At 50.3% G+C, this 17,473-nt stretch overlaps 1 protein-coding gene across 1 annotated transcript in view; it reads right to left on the reverse strand.

Moving 5' to 3' along the window:
* The window catches only part of jakmip3 (Janus kinase and microtubule interacting protein 3), a 569,034-nt gene extending 568,389 nt beyond the window's left edge, over positions 1–645 (reverse strand). The window contains exon 1 of the mRNA XM_072479157.1: positions 536–645. The gene's annotated coding sequence lies outside the window, so the exon portion shown is untranslated. The remainder of the gene's footprint in view (positions 1–535) is intronic.
* Between the last annotated feature and the right edge of the window lie 16,828 nt (positions 646–17,473).

Here is a 17,473-nt window from a genome sequence, read left to right on the forward strand (position 1 = left end):
AAGTCACATGTTTATAAAATAAATGTTCCAGTTTTATTTCTTTCCTATGATAACGTTAATTTCAAATTGGCCTACTTCCTATGTGGCTTTCCTTCAAGGCACTGCAGTTTATTCTACACTAGTACAACTAAGCACCACAGTATATCATATACATAGCGTAGCCTGTAGCATGCAAGGTGAAACATCTTTAGTGCAAAATGAAACCACTAACCTTAAATGCATATTCCAAAGTACAGTGCACAAACTGCTGTACTTGGCAGCATTCTAACATTTGAGGAGGTGCAATTTTGCGGTATGCATTGCTGTTTATCCTCCCAAACTGCAGGTTGGTTTTTTTTTTACAAACACATTTAAAGGTATTTTGCCATGCACACAGGACAGCATTATCCAAACAGAATGATCCGTCCTGATGCTCCAGGAATTCAATTCAGGCCCTCAGCCTTTCTAATAAAATAAAATACTGAAGACTATTAATGATTCATCAAAAACCCCTCTGTGCATAATTTAAAATGAATCAAACAAGATATCTGCTTACCATGTGCACACACACACCCCCAAGTAAAGAATCAGGCCAGCAGAGAGAGACTGAGGACGTATTTCACAGACGGGCTGCAGCTTCTCAGTGTTTCACTCTCAGCCTTGCTCCCTCCTGGGAGAATGAGCTCATTCCAAGCCGCCAACAGCCGCCCCTCAGCCATTGCAGTGTCACTGCAGATCGTCTCCTCAGTACAGACACGTCACCAAGGAAGATCGGTTATAAAGCCAACCCGTACCAACCCTTGGCAAATTTATAAGTTGAATGGGATATCTCTTATTAGTCTGTCATCAATCAAAAAAAAAGGATGGAATCCAAGTGAACACTTGAAATAGATTTAAATTGGGACCATTACAGACTAAAATCATCCCAAGATACTAAAATGTTGAGGCATTTTATCTATTTGATAAAATAGCTAAACAAATTTGGTTACCATGGCATTCTGGTTAGTTTCTCATTCACACAATATTATTTTTTCTGAGGCAGGATTACATAAATGCACAACAGCAGAATGTTGCAGTGTGCTGCAGACTGTCTGCATTCACCAACAACCTCTTAGAAAAGCTACAGTAAATTTATCATGTTTAACATGACCCCCAGATGCTTCCACATATAATCGTGCAGGATAGGGGTGCAGACAGGTCATCAGTGATAAGATTGTAATTACAGATACTTGCAGTGTAATTAGTTAATTAAGTGAAAATTATACACATTGCATCCAAACGGATATAAATCGCAATGGGATCAGGGAAACACTGATCCAAACCTTGCCTTTTCTCTGAAATGATTTCTGAAATAAATCATTGTACTTTATCGTCGCAAATAAACTAATATCTAAATGTAGCAAGTGTAATTTTATCACAAAAATATCATTGTATCTATCTGTACCACTGTAAGGATTAAATAGCACTGATTCACATCTGATTCAACAGTGTCTGACTATACGCAACAGATATTAACTGACAGTACATGGACGGTATCATATTTATGACAAACTGCAAGAGCAGAATATTTCAAAACCTTGGCTGTTAGAGGTTTATTCGAGGATTATTTTGTTTTCAATTTATGAAACTCTAAACTCGAAAAGCAAAAACTGGTCCTCAAAATGCAGACCAACGTACAGACTTTCTCTTTCTAAAACTTGAAGTATTAAGACACACATTAAGATACCTACACACAGACACACACATTACTGAGGCATAGCTTCAAAACTATCAGATTGTGAGCTAAATATACGAGGTTACAAGGTCTACAGAAAAGATGGGAAAATTTGGGGGAGGTGTAGTTTAGCTGATTAAGGATGAATTCACTTTAACAATTCAAGAGACAGCGGAGAGGTAAGCAGACAGTGGAACTTTTATGGACGGCATTGAGAACTACAAAAGGAATTAGCATTGTAGTGAGGTTTGGGTATAGGCCCCCTAGTAACAGATGTAAAGTAGTAAATTGCTGAGACGATACAAGCATTTGCCAAAGGAAAATGAGTTTTTTTTTAATAAACATTTTATTGAGGTATTTTTGGTATAGTGACAACAAAATAAACAATATATATGAAACCATAAACATAGTGCAAAAGCCATTTACCTCTCGTACAGGTCCCACCCTTATTGACCCCCTACTCTAATCTAAACTACTACCCCCCCCCCACCCCCTCCCCTCAACCAGCATCTGCTGACGATTAATTTCCCGCAAAGAAGTCGACGAACAGTTGCCACCTCCAGGTGAACCCTAATAGTGACCCTTTCAAGGCGAACTTGATTTTCTCCAACCAGAGAAAGCTAGCCATGTCCGATAGGCAGGTCTCTGACTTTGGGGGCTTTGAGTCCCTCCATGTTAATAGTATCCGTCTCCGGACTACCAGGGAAGCAAAGGCCAGAACATCTGCCTCTTTCTCCTCCTCAATTCCCGGGTCTCCTGACACCCCGAAAATCGCCACCTCTGGACTCAGCGGCACCCTTGTTTTTAACACCGTGGACATGACGTCAGCAAACCCCTGCCAAAATCCCCTAAGCTTTGGACATGTCCAAAACATGTGGACCTGGTTCGCCGGTCCTCCCGCACATTTTGCACACCTGTCCTCCACCCCAAAGAATCTGCTCATCCGGGCCACTGTCTTGTGAGCCCAGTGAACAACCTTAAATTGTATCAGGCTGAGCCTGGCACATGTTGCGGACGCGTTGACTCTACTCAATGCGTCTGCCCATAGATCATCTTCTATCTCACCTCCCAGCTCCTCCTCCCATTTGTGCTTCAGCTCCTCCGTCTGCGTCTCCTCTGACCCCATAAGCTCCTTATAAATGTCCGAGATGCTCCCTTCTCCTACCCACCCTCTGGAAACTGCCCTGTCCTGAATCCCCCTTAGCGGTAGGAGCGGGATGGTTGACACCTGTTTACGATGGAAGTCCCACACCTGCAGATACCTGAATTTGTTTCCCCTCGCCAACCCAAACTTTTCCTCCAACGCCCTGATACTCGGAAAGCTCCCCTCTATGAACATATCCCACATCCTCTCAATCCCTGCTCTCCGCCATAACCGGAACCCCCCGTCCATACTCCCCGGGACAAACCGGTGATTATCACAAATTGGGGCCCAGACCAATGCTCCCACTGCTCCCACATGCCGCCTCCACTGGCCCCAAACTCTCAGGGCTGCCACCACCACTGGTCTGGTGGAGTACCGTGCCGGTGGGAACGGCAGAGGCGCAGTTACCAACGCCCCTAAACTGGTGCCCTTACATGAAGCCGCCTCCAGACGCACCCATGCCGACCTCTCCCTCACCACCCACTTCCTGATCATGGCTATATTAGCCGCCCAGCAATAGTTGCTAAAATTTGGCAGCACCAGCCTGCCCTCTTCCCGGCTCCGCTCAAGCATTACCTTCCTTACTCGCGGGGTCTTGCCTGCCCAGACAAAGCCCGTGATCACTCTGTTGACCCGGTTAAAAAAGGACCGCGGAATAAAGATGGGGAGACACTGAAATACAAATAGGAATCTCGGGAGGACCGTCATCTTCACCGTTTGAACCCTCCCAGCAAGAGACAACGGAAGCATGTCCCAACTCCGAAAATCGTCCTTCATTTGGTCCACCAGCCGGGCCAGATTCAATTTATGCAGCAGGTCCCATTCCCGCGCCACTTGGATGCCTAGGTACCGAAAGCTTCCCTTTACTAGCCTAAATGTTAGCTCTCCCAGTCGCCTCTCCTGTCCCCTCATCTGGACCACAAACATCTCATTCTTTCCCATCTTAAGCTTATACCCCGAAAACCGGCCAAATTCCCCTCGAGTCCTCATGATTTCTTCCATCCCCTCTATTGGGTCCGAAACGTACAGAAGCAGGTCATCCGCAGAGAGCAAAACCCTGCGCTCCACCGTCTCCCCGGACCAGTCCTCTCCAGTCCCTCGAGGCTGTCAGAGCAATTACCAACGGCTCTATAGCCAGTGCAAACAACAGTGGGGAGCGGGGGCATCCCTGTCTCGTCCCCCGGTGCAGTCTAAAATTGTCCGATGTTGTCCTATTCGTCCGTTCACTTGCCACAGGAGCCTGATACAGTAACCTGACCCAGTCAATAAAGCCCCGCCCGAAACTGAACCGTCCCAGTATCTCCCACAGATAGTCCCATTCTGCACGATCAAAAGCCTTTTCTGCATCCATTGCGATCACCTCCACCTCCCTACCTTCCGGGGGCATCATGATCACATTTAACAGCCTTCTTACATTGGCCACCAACTGTCTGCCCTTAACAAACCCCGTCTGGTCCTCCCCAATAACGTCCGGAACACAATCCTCGATCATGGAGGACAAGATTTTGGCCAGCAACTTGGCATCTACATTCAACAAGGAAATCGGCCTGTAGGACCCACACAGCTCCGGGTTCTTGTCCTACTTAAGAATCAGTGAAATAGTTGCCTGTTACATCGTCGGGGGCAACACCCCTCTTTCCCTTGCCTCATTGAACATCCTCAACAACACCGGCCCCAATATCCCCAAGAATGTTTTATAAAACTCCTCTGGGTACCCATCTGGACCCGGGGCCTTACCCGCCTGCATGGTCTTCAAGCCCTCTACTATCTCCTCCAGCCCGACTGGGGCCCCCAGCCCTTCTAGCCGCTCCCCGTCCACCTTTGGGAAATTCAGCCGCTCCAAGAAATGCCTCATCCCCTCCGGCCCCGTCGGGGGTTCCGACCTGTACAGCCTGCTGTAGAAATCCCTAAACGCCTTATTCACCCCCACTGAATCACCAACCAGGTTCCCAAGTCTATCCTTTACTTTCCCTATCTCCCTAGCTGCCTCCCTCTTCTTAAGCTGCTGTGCAAGCATTCTGCTGGCCATCTCTCCATGTTCATAGCTCGACCCTTCGCCTTTCTCAGCTGCTCCACCGCCCTCCCTGTGGTCAGCAAGCTAAACTCTGCCTGTAACCTCCGCCGTTCCCTTAAAAGCCCTGCCTCTAGGGTCTCCGCATACCTTCTATCAATCTGTAGTAACTCCTTTACCAGTCGGTCCGTCTCCGCCCTGTTCACCTTCTCCCTATGGGCCCAGATCGAGATCAGCTTCCCACACCACCGCTGCTGAAATTTCCCCCATGTCATTGACTTTCAGGTAGCTCTGAATACCCCTTCATCCGCCAAAAGTCCCACATCCAACCTCCAGTGCGGGCGCTGGTCTTTACTAGCCTGCAGGTCAACCCAGTACGGAGCATGGTCTGAGATTGTAATCGCCGAGTACCCCGTGTCCACCATCCCAGCCAGCAAGGGCCTGCTCAAAATAAACAAATCAATCCGGGAATACACTTTATGCACGTGTGAGTAGAAGGAGAACTCCTTCACCCTTGGCTGCCCAAATCTCCATGGATTCCCCCCCCCCCCCCCCCCCATCAGCTGCATGAACCCTCTTAGTTCCTTTGCCATTGCTGGCACCCTGCCTATTTTCGAGCTTGACCAGTCCAATCCAAGGTCAATGACTGTGTTGAAGTCCCCTCCCATGACCAACCTGTGCGAGTCCAGGTCCGGTATCGTCCCCAACATCCTCTTTATAAACTCCACATCAAACCAATTTGGCACATACACATTTACTAATACCACCTGCACCCCCTCTAGCTTCCCACTAACCATAATGTACCGACCTCCCACGACCGAGACAATTCTACCCACCTCAAACACCACCCGCTTATTGATCAGGATCGCGACCCCTCTAGTCTTTGAATCTAGTCCCGAGTGAAAGACCTGACTGACCCAGCCTTTCCTCAGTCTAACCTGGTCTGTTACTCCGAGGCATGTCTCCCGCAACCACTGTTGTGTTATGCTTCTTCACGTAGCATAAGCTGCTTCCTTGATGTATACTCTGACAAAGGAATGTTCAGACTTGGAGATAGGTTTAACACATTTACTGAACAGTTAACAATTCTCCTACTTGAGTTTGACTCTCCTGCTAATCTAACTATAGTAACTCAGTCTAACCAACCAGTCTGCTCTAAGCCACGAGTGGGTGTGTTGCTTCCTGATCTGCCCCTGTGTCTCTGAATGTCGCCTATGGAAGAGGAACAGCATGTGTGCCCTGTCATTTTATATGGGTAGCCCCCTAGTGGTAGTGTCACCTCTGGGTGTGTCTTGACTGCCCATTAGTCGTGTCCTATCTTACTGACCTATTGGTTGAATGCCTGTGTGTCATGATGTCTCTGGTGCTCCATCGCATGTTTATTTAGTCCTAGCGTATCTACATTAACCCCTTGTGTATCTACAGTGATGCATATCACCACATCCCCCCTATTTTCGTGTTACATATTTCCTGTACCGTGTTAAAGAAAATTGAACAAAATAGGTAGATAAATGATGCCATGTACAAATCATGATGACAGTGATGATTATAAAATACCAAATAATATGTATGAGTCCAAAGTTTATGAATTAATATGGTCAAGTGGCTTTCTTGTTTTGTTGGTGAGGTGGTGATGTTGATGGTGGCATGTCCTTGTGAACGCTGTCAGTGTCCCTGTGCTGAAGGAAGCAAGAAGTGGTCAAATCACTTTGTTGTCTGAGTTGGACTTTTTTTTTCTTTTGATGCTTGTGGTAGTATGCCATCTGTATTGTCTGATCTGGACTGTTTCTTGTGATTGCGATGTTGATGCAGTATGCCATCTGCCTTGAAAGCTGGTTTGCGTGTTCGTAGTGGAGCAAACTTGAACCTGTGAGATTTGCTGTCATGCCATGGTATGGCTGTACTCTTACCAGTGTTAGGAGCTGTGCCATTACATTGTCCTGGGCAGCACGGTAGCATTGTGGATAGCACAATTGCTTCACAGCTCCAGGGTCCCAGGTTCGATTCGGGCTTGGGTCACTGTCTGTGCAGAGTCTGCACATCCTCTCCGTGTGTGCGTGGGTTTCCTCCGGGTGCTCCGGTTTCCTCACCTACCTGTGCAGGTTAGGTAGATTGGCCATGATAAATTGCCCTTAATGTCCAAAATTGCCCTTAGTGTTGGGTGGGGTTACTGGGTTATGGGGATAGGGTGGAGGTGTTAACCTTGGGTAGGGTGCTCTTTCCAAGAGCCGGTGCAGACTCGATGGGCCGAATGGCCTCTTTCTGCACTGTAAATTCTATGATTCGCAGAGTTGTACCATGTCATACCAGTCGTTGTTCCAGTGGTGTTGTTTTTGTCATGCTTGTTGTTGACTTTGGTGCCTTTGGTATGCTTCTTGTTGTTGTCTGCGTTGTTGGATTTGTAGGTTTTGTTGTTGTGTTTGTTGCGCTCAATGACCACACTCTGATGCGCGAACACACGTGCCTTTTTGACCGGCCCATTTAACCCTCGAACATTCCAGGTGATCAGCCTGGTTGGGGGGCTCATTGCCACCCCCCACCCCCCGTCCGCCGATCAGCCATCCCCTTTTTTAGACCCGCCTCCAGCCCGTGCTCCGCATCTCCACTGGTCCATCCCCAGGCAGCCCCCAACCTCCTCTCTCTCCCTCAACCTAAGTCCCTCCCTCATCAGCAGAATATTCACCCCCTCTCCCCCCCAGTAACAACACCCTGTAACCCAACCCCTTTACTAAAATGAACATATGCACACCCCACTGCGCTTCCGAGAGCTAGCTCGCCCAGCTAGCTTGGTGGTCCCCATCCCCAGTGCCAGATAGTCTCCCACCTATTGTCCCCTCCCCATCCTCTCCCCCGCTCATACAAACAAACTCCAACATCAAACAATCCCCACACAATTGCCCAACAGACAAACACCAAGATCAAAACAAGCACCCCTCCACCCTCCAACAGTGGAAATAAAAACCTTAACTCACTCAGCTCTACCGCTGGTTCCAAATCAATGCAAACGGCATAACAAACATCTTCCATGAAACGCAAAACGGGAAACTTTTTACAAAAACAGAGTAACAAAAAAAAAAAACATGAACATTGCAGCCAAGTTCAAAAGTTCTCAATCTATCACCAGCCCTTTCTTTTTAGCAAAGTGCAGCGCATCCTCAGGCGACTCGAAGTAGAAGTGCTGATCCTCATGCGTGACCCAGAGATGAGCTGGGTATAACAGTCCAAACTTCACCTTTTTCTTAAAAAGGATCGACCTGATCTGGTTGATGCCTGCTCTTCTCCTGGTCACTTCTACACTCAAGTACTGGTAAACCCGCAGGATGATATTGTCCCATTTACAGCTCCGTGTCTGCTTGGCCCACTGTAGAATGTGCTCCTTATCCGAGAACCTGTGGAATCTCACCACCATTGCCCTCGGGGGGGTCTCCCATTCGCGGCTTCCTCGTGAGTGCTCTGTGCGCCCTATCCACCTCCAAGGGCTGGGAGAATGCCCCATCCCCCAGCAGCTTCACAAACATGTCAGCGATGTATGCCTCAGCATCCGTTCCTTCAGACCCCTCCGGGAGCTCGACGATTCTTAGGTTCCGCCGGCGGGACCTATTTTCTAGGTCCTCCACCTTCCCCAGGAGATTCTTCTGCTGGTCTCTCAGCATCCCCACCTCCAGCTCCACCACGGTCTGATGTTCCTCCTGCTCAGCCAGCCCCTTCTCCACTTTCTGGATCGCCCGATCCTGGGCGTCCAATCTATGCTCCAACCGCTCAATCGGCTCTTTTATCGGGTCCAAGCAGTCCCGTTTCTGTGTAGTGGAGCCTTCCTGAATGACTTGCATCAGCTGCTCCATAGACTGCTGGGTCGACAAGCCAGAGGTCCGAACCTCTGCCATGCTGTCTTCTGTTGCAGTTACAGCCCAAGCCTTCGCTATCTTATTGTTTCTGCCCTTAAGAACACTTCTAGTCCTTCTCTCCATGCACCGAAGTGGGAATTCAGTAAACAATTGCCACTAACGTCCGTTTTACAATTCAAGTCCGGTAGAAAAAAACGGGGGAAAGGCCCAAAAGTCCTACCAGAGTGGGAGCCACCAAATGTACTACTTCATAGCCGCCACCGGGAGTCCTCAGGAAAATGAGTTTTAATGGGGTATTTTAACTTGCATATTGAATGAGGTAAGCAAACTGACACATGTAAGTAAGACAGTGAATTTAAAGAGTGTGCCTGGGATAATTTTCTTCAGTATGTCGTAGGACCAACAAGGGGTATGCCATTTAGTAATTTTATTAAAATGTAATCAGATTTAGTAATGAATAGTGAACCAGATTTAGTTAACAATCTAATGTGTGAACATTTATCTAATAGTGAACATGCTGGGCACGATTTAACTACCGCGTTGTGACCAGCGCGGATCTGGGCGCGCCTGTTAAACAGCCAAAATCGGGATCCGCTTTGAGCGAGAACCAGTTTTCTATCGACCCAGCCTACTCCAGGTGGTGGGTTATGGATCCCATCCAAATCTGGTTGAGAATATTAACCTCAATCAGCAAAAATCTCCATCTTATTAGTGAGTTGGAAGTCCAATGTAATGGCCTCCCAACAACATGTAACGGCTCCCCAGCAAGAGATCACATGGGTGTCGCTTAGCGGTCCTTTTTAAAAATGCAAAACTGGCGCAATGGCTGCTGAGGGGGACTGGGGAGGTGAGTAGCTATTTCCACTTTCCGGCATACAGCTCAAGGGCACTGGAGCTGCTGCCCCAGTGCGCGGGAGGGGGGTTGCCCTGGCTGGGGGGGGGGGGGGGGGGTGAGGGGCTTAGCATATTGTGTATGTCTGTATCAGGGGCAACTACAGCTGCTGCCTGTTTGTCCGACCAAACTCTTGCAGGACGGAGCCCTGCTCATAGAACATACAGTGCAGAAGGAGGCCATTCGGCCCAGCGAGTCTGAACCGACCCACTTAAGCCCTCACTTCCACCCTATCCCTGTAACCCAGTAACCCATCCTAACCTTTTTGGAAACTAAGGGCAATTTAGCATGGCCGGTCCACCTAACCTGCACGTCTTTGGACTGTGGGAGGAAACCGGAGCACTCAGAGGAAACTCACACAGACACGGGGAGAACGTGCAGACTCAGCACAGACAGTGACCCAGCGGGGAATCGAACCTGGGACACTGGAGCAGTGAAGCCACAGTGCTAGCCACTTGTGCTACCGTGCTGCCCGTGGTTATATGCTGATGGTCACTTTAACTCCCCCTGACTGTGAGCAGCCTCTAGCTTCACAGTTGAAGGCTATTGCTAATAAAGAGTTGGCATAGTTAGTTGTGTGGGCACTTCAAAGCTGCAGGTTGTGTTTGCTGTTCGCTCCTGCTGGTGGCTGCAAATGCTTGGAGGCTGGTATTGTCATTTTCTTCCTTTTTCGTAGCTGGAAACAAGGATATTTTTTTCAAAGAAACCTGGGTCCTGGAACATCAGGCTCAGGGGGACATATGAGCTCAGAAGGCAATCCGGTTTGAAGCAAGAATATGCTGCGGGACCTGGTGCTCGGCATTGAACCAAATGGGCCACCTGTTGAGGAAATGCTTTCACAGATTGCTGATGCTTTTGTTGTTGTATGGTGAGTGCTGCGTGTAACAAGCACATTGCCGCAGGTTAAACATGCTGGAAATCAAGGATGTCAACTGCGCCTTGAGCGCCAGTGGAATACGTGGATGCTAGGATTTGGCTCCGGTGAGATTGGGCTGTGTGGGAGGGCCTGCACAAATGCAGCTCCGGGATGCAGAATGGAACTGATACATGGAACAAGAGACATATTGATGGACAGATCATTTCTGGAAATGATAACACATTCTCGGGCTTATCCTCCGTTTCTGTTGAGGAACTGGTGAGAGGTGATACCGTGTGTTAGTTTCTTTCTGAAAATGAGCTGATTTAGCTTTGTATTGGTACCAATATGGAACGGTGACGTTTTCTTATTGTTTAATGGTTAGTGTGATGTGTGGAATGTTACGTAGTTGACTTTCAAATCTTTGTTACTGTCGACTGTTTAATAAACAAACTATTCTCAAGTGCATTCTCATGGGTACACTTGCCATGTCTCAGAGTGTTTTTGCCGAGCGTTTCAATCAAACTATGAGGCCTGGACACTTTGCCTGAACTCTGGAACCTAGAGGACTACAGAAACAGTGGCCACCAATCAGACACTCAGGAGTTGGGCTTCAGAACTGGGGATATCCCCGCAACCAAAGGTTAAGTGTGTGGATCAGGGGAGGTCACCTGAGCACGGTCTCCGTAATGTTCTTCGCTGGGGCCTGGGCTTAGGGGTGAGTGTGCAAAGCGAGGTTCTCCAGCACAACTGGTTCAGTGGATGGCACTCTGAGGGAAGGTGAAACATGTAAGGATGGGGGGATGCTTGGCGATTTGATGGTTCCGGGGTGGAAGCCCAAACTGATTGTCGGTCCCTCTCCTTCTCCAATTCCTTACAAATACCACAATGGATGGTGTTGTCGACCTCACAGTGACTGCCCTCACGCTGCTGGTGGCAGCCCAGGCAGCCAGATGCCGGAGAAGGCAGCAGTGTCGGCACAGGCTAGAGGCGGCATCCCATGTGCAGGTTACCACCGCACACCCTGCAGATCTGGCCATCCATCAGGCCGAGGATGGACCCAGAGGGGGGGGGGGGGGTGCGCTGACGACGGCCTTGGTGTACAGGTGTCATTGGTCGTTCAAGTAGATGACGGATACCATGTGCTGCAGGAGGCTCCGTCTCAGCAAAGAGATAGTGCTGCACCTGTGCCATGTCCTCGCGGATGTGGCACCCAGTGGTGGAGAAGGATGCCAGCTAACAGTGGCTGTGAAGGTTACCGCAGATCTGAACTTTTATGCCATCGGTTCATTCCAGGGCTTGAGCGGGGACTTGTGCGGCATCTCCCAATCTACAGCCCACAAGTGCATCCGTGAGGTCATGGATGCCCTGTATTCCCAGGCAGCTGACTATACCGACCTTAAACTGGACCAAGCCCATCAATATGCCCGAGCAGCAGGATTCTCTGCCATTTCCTGGATGCCCAGGTCCAGGGGTAATTGATGGCACGCATGTCGCCTTGCGCATACCAGGGCATCAAGGAGTGCCCTTCATTAACAGGAAAGCGTTCCACTCCCTGAGTGTTCAATTCTTGTGCAACCACCATCTCTGGATCATACAAGTGTGTGCACGCTTCCAAGGGAGCGTGCATGACAGCTGCATCCTGGGATACTAAGAGTTCCCTGGTGTCTTTGAGGCTCACCCCAGGATTGGATTGGATTTGTTTATTGTCATGTGTACCGAGGTACAGTGAAAAGTATTTTTCTGTGAGCAGCTCAACAGATCATTAAATACATGGGAAGAAAAAGGAATAAAAGAAAATACATATTAGGGCAACACAACATATACGATGTAGCTACATAAGCACTGGCATCGGATGAAGCATACAGGGTGTAGTGTTAATGAGGTCAGTCCATAAGAGGGTCATTTAGGAGTCTGGTGACAGTGGGGAAGAAGCTGTTTTTGAGTCTGTTCGTGCGTGTTCTCAGACTTCTGTATCTCCTGCCCGATGGAAGAAGTTGGAAGAGTGAGTAAGCCGGGTGGGAGGGATCTTTGATTATGCTGCCCACTTTCCCCAGACAGCGGGAGGTGTAGAAGGAGTCAATGGATGGGAGGTAGGTTCGTGTGATGGATTGGGCAGTGTTCACGACTCTCTGAAGTTTCTTGCGGTCCTGGGCCGAGCAGTTGCCATACCAGGCTGTGATGTAGCCCGATAGGATGCTTTTTATGGTGCATCTGTAAAAGTTGGTAAGGGTTAATGTGGACATACCGAATTTCCTTAGATTCCTGAGGAAGTATAGGCGCTGAGGAAGTATAGGATAATGGGTTGGCTCTAGGGTTACCCGCTGATGATACCAGTGCGGAAGCCTGAGACCGAGGCAGAGACCTGATGTAACAAGGCCCATGTTGTCATTGAGCGGTACACCGGACTCCAAAAAATGTGGTTCCAATGCCTGAACCGTCTAGTGGCTCAGCAGTGGGGTAACGTGCTGGAGGAGGAGAGGGAGGACATGAGGCCTCATCTGATGAGGAGGAGCAGGACCAGAAGGGAATGCAGGACAAGCGCGGGGAGGAATTGCGGGAGCAGCTGGAGGATGGAGGGCAGGCGGCAGTGAGGGCCCGGCTTGCCCAGAGGGCCAGAAAGGCTCCCACCCTCGCCTAATTCTCATAGGAACGAGGATTTGTCTGTCATCTCACCCCCTTCCCCCCAACTCTCCCCCATTCACCCCTTCCCCCATTGACCACCTCCACCCCCAAACCCATCCTGCCCACCCATTCCCCAACCCTCCCACACCCCCAAACTATCTTGTCTCACTCTCCTAGGATCTGTGCAACATCATAATAGGACGATGGGTCTGTGTCCGCACTCAGTGTGTCAACACACAAGGCAGGAGAGTAATGATCACTTGCTGTGAGGTAAGCTGTGATGGTCCTCAGTTTATGCCAAAGTCTGGCTCCTGTCTTTCTCCTGACAGTGCATTCACACCCATCCTCTGAATGGGGTCTGCATCAGGGGCGCTTGATCCTGGAAAACTGTGCCCTGGGTCAGGGGGTGAGGGGAGCAGGTGTGGGGTGCAGACAGGCCCGTTGTGGAGAATACATGACAGAGGATGCACATGTATCATGATTTAATGATGAACGTTTGATATTTCCATTGTCCCTAGCTACAGATAGTGACCCCTCCCCACCCCCCAGGGCCCACTCAGTGATCCTCAATCAGCCTAATCTTTCATGCTCTACTGCTACGTCTTGATGTACCCCCAGGATGTAAATCAGAGGTGGAGGCAGCCTGCTGTTTTTCGTGCCCTGTGGCCTTTGATGCCCTTGACGGACGTCCTCTGGAGGGTCTGCAGAAGGAGGGCTTAGGCCAACTTATCAGTGTCACTGGCGTCGCCGTGCCACCCTGTTCCACCCACTGACCTTGAGATGCGCCAGTGTCAGGAGGAGGGGGATTGGGGTGAGATAGAGACCGTCGTCTCCCTCATGGCAGGCACTGGGTCAGTCTCCAATGTTCTCTCCTCCCAGAAAGTGCCCGGAGGACCCTAGTGGTCTTCATGGGATGGAGGGGCAGCTGGAGTGAGCTCCAGAGGCCTCTGACTCATCTGCTTTGCCAGGCTTGCGGCTCCCCATTGTCTACACCATGGTGTTGATGCCCTCAGCAATGGTCCTCAGTGACTGGGCCATGCTCTGCAGTGCCCTGCCAATGTCCATCTGCATGTGGGACATAGGAACATAGGAATTAGGAGCACGAGTAGGCACTTCAACCCTTGGGGCCTGCTCCATCATTCAATCAGGTCATAGCTAACATCTTCCTGGCCTCAAATCCACCTCCCCACTTTTTCCCCATACCCCTTAGAACATAGAACATAGAACATAAAACATGCAGTGCAGAAGGAGGCCAGTCGGCCCATCACATCTGCACCGACCCACTTAAGCCCTCACTTCCACCCTATCCCCGTAACCCAATAACCCTTCCTACCCTTTTTGGTCACTAAGGGCAATTTATTATGGCCAATCCACCTAACCTGCACGTCTTTGGACTGTGGGAGGAAACCGGAGCACCCGGAGGAAACCCACGCACACACGAGGAGAACGTGCAGACTCCACACAGACAGTGACCCAGCGGGGAATCGAACCTGGGACCCTGGAGCTGTGAAGCAACTGTGCTATCCACTTGTGCTACCGTGCTGCCCTTTAACCTACGACCCCCAGCGTCTGGTACATGTTCTGCAGTGCCTTAGCAATGTCCTTCTGGGCCATATCCCTCAATGGCTGGGACATGATGTCGAGGCCCTCAACCATGGCCATCACAGACTGAGCCATGCCATGGACAACACCACTCAAGGTGCTGACATCGTGCTCCGGGCTTTCCACTGCAGTCGTCACCCAAGCAATGTTGGCCTTGGTACCACATATTGCCGGTGACATTTCCTGTGCTCATAACCTTTGGTCCTCCTCCAAGTGGCTTTGCACTCGCCGGAGTGTCGCTGACATCCCCTCTTGAATTCTCCCGGCCGTGTCCTAACATCTGCATCAGCTCCGGGATAATCTTGCCCAGATGCTCAGCATCCGACTGGGACTCAGCTGAGTCCTGGGATCCGGCAGACTTCCGACTGCTGACTCCCATGGATGTTCCTGCCTCCACCTGATCTGCATCAGCAATTGTGTGGTGCTCACCAGATTGTGCCCCAGAAACCTGTCTAGTAATGTCGCCCACCAAGGTATGTGCCTCTGTGATGGTCGAAGGTGGGGGTGATAGCTGTTCTGCCTCAATGGTGATCTCCTTGGAGCTCTCCTCAGAGTATTCTGTTGGGTGGTGGTGGGGGAGAGATGGGGGTTGGGGGAATCAGTTGGAGATTCTGCGAGAGAAGGAACATGTGATCAGTGAGCGGGGGAAATCATTTTGTCTGGCATGAACAACTCACTTGATGCAGGTCATCTGGGTGAAAGGGCAGTGGGTCCTCACCGCTGCGGCACAGGCCAACCTTGCTGTCGGTCACTGCTCTCTCTTTGGTCAAACCCGTGATTCTAAAGGCCAGTTCCTCATAGAGGGCGAGGGCTGTGATATCTGGAACTCTGCTGCCTGCCTGGGCCCTTTCACGCCTATTATGGGCTGCTTCTCCTTTGGGGACAGAACGAGACATTGTGAATGGTGCGCTTGGTGCATCAGGGGGATCTATGGCAGGTGGCATGTGTGCACACCTGCAGTCAGGCTCACATGAATATGCTGTCCCTGAGTTACCGAAGACATGGGATCTAAACCCCGCACCTCAGGATCCCTGAGCAAGTGCCATTTACCACTGGTCTTCACCAACATGGATCAACCTTACTGGTACTTTGTGGGGGGGGGGGAGGGGGGGGGGGGGGTTCTCCCTGGCGATTGGGGGCTCTGGATGGTTGGGCTCTGGGCGGAGTGGTACTCTGGCACCCCTGATGGCACCGTGGCACTGCTGGCTGGGCAACCTGACAGTATAACCTGGGCCTCTCGCGGGATTCAACAGCCTTGTCACGTCACCAAGTCGAACATGACAGGGCCAGTAAATTGTGACCAACCAGGATATGCCACAAAGAGATAAGGGCCAGAATTCTCCGCCTGTTCACGCCTGCGGGATTCTCCGCTCCTGCCGCAGGGAATGGTGATTTGGCTGAGCGCCAAATTCTCCGTCCTCGCCGGCAGCACTGACGAGATGAAATTGGATCAGAAAATCCCGACCAAGATCTCCTCATGCTAAAAAACGTCAAGGCAAATAAATAGATCAGAGAAAACTAAAGGAGAAAGCATACAAAAGTGTAAAAACAAGGTACAGATCCTGGCAAATGGAAGGGCTAGGAAGAATTGTAATGGATGATGAAACCAATGGTAAGAGTACAAAATGGCAGTATGAAAAGAAACTTGGTTATCAAAATCAACAAAAATACAATTATATTAGGGAATGGCCAGGAGCAATGTGGGTTCCTTGAAAATGGATAAATGATACTGTCAATGAAAATAAGAAATCAAAAGCATGTTAAATAATTACTTTGTGTCATATTACATTCTCAGATGATGATACTAGCTGACAGACAGGTCCCCAAGCGGAACCCTGTCTTGATAGATTGTAAATTTTATTTTTTTGTTTCGCAACGTGGAGGAGTTACAGAGTTACAGGACTGCCAATTAATTTTTAACAAAAGAATAAAATGTTTATTAAACATGAAAAGATTAACTATAATACCTTGCTCCTTCACCCCAACTATATCATTTCACAGGTACACATATTTACAAGAATAAAAAAAGTTATAAAAAGTATCTTATGCTCTAATGTTCTCTGTAAGTACACAGGGCAAAATTCTCCCCCAACGGCGCGATGTCCGCCGACTGGCGCCCAAATCGGCGCCAATCAGACGGGCATCGCGCCGCCCCAAAGGTGCAGAATGCTCCCCATCTTTGGGGGCCGAGCCCCAACATTGAGGGGCTAGGCCGACGCCGGAGGGATTTCCGCCCCGCCAGCTGGCGGAAATGGCGTTTGTTGCCCCGCCAGCTGGCGCGGAAATGCGGCGCATGCGCGGGAGCGTCAACGGCCGCTGACAGTTTCCCGGCGCATGTGCGGGAGCGTCAGCGGCCGCTGACAGTTTCCCGCGCATGCGCAGTGGGGAGAGTCACTTCCGCCTCCGCCATGGTGGAGGCCGTTGCGGAGGTGGAGGGAAAAGAGTGCCCCCACGGCACAGGCCCGCCCGCGGATCGATGGGCCCCGATCGCGGGCCAGGCCACCGTGGGGGCACTCCCAGGACCCCGGAGCCCGCCCACGCCGCCTGGTCCCGCCGGTAAATATCAGCTTTAATTTACGCCGGTGGGACAGGCAATTTCTGGGCGGGACTTCGGCCCATCCGGGCCGGAGAATTGAGCGGGGGGTCCCGCCAACCGGCATGGCCCGATTCCCGCCCCCGCCCAATCTCCGGTACCGGAGACTTCGGCGGGGGCGGGAGCGGGATTTACGGCGGCCAACGGCCATTCTCCGACCCGGCATGGGGTCGGAGAATGACGCCCACAGTCTCTGTAAACCAATAGGCCAA

Source organism: Scyliorhinus torazame, chromosome 16 (genome assembly GCF_047496885.1).
Source record: "Scyliorhinus torazame isolate Kashiwa2021f chromosome 16, sScyTor2.1, whole genome shotgun sequence".
Classification (NCBI taxonomy): Eukaryota; Metazoa; Chordata; class Chondrichthyes; order Carcharhiniformes; family Scyliorhinidae; genus Scyliorhinus; species Scyliorhinus torazame.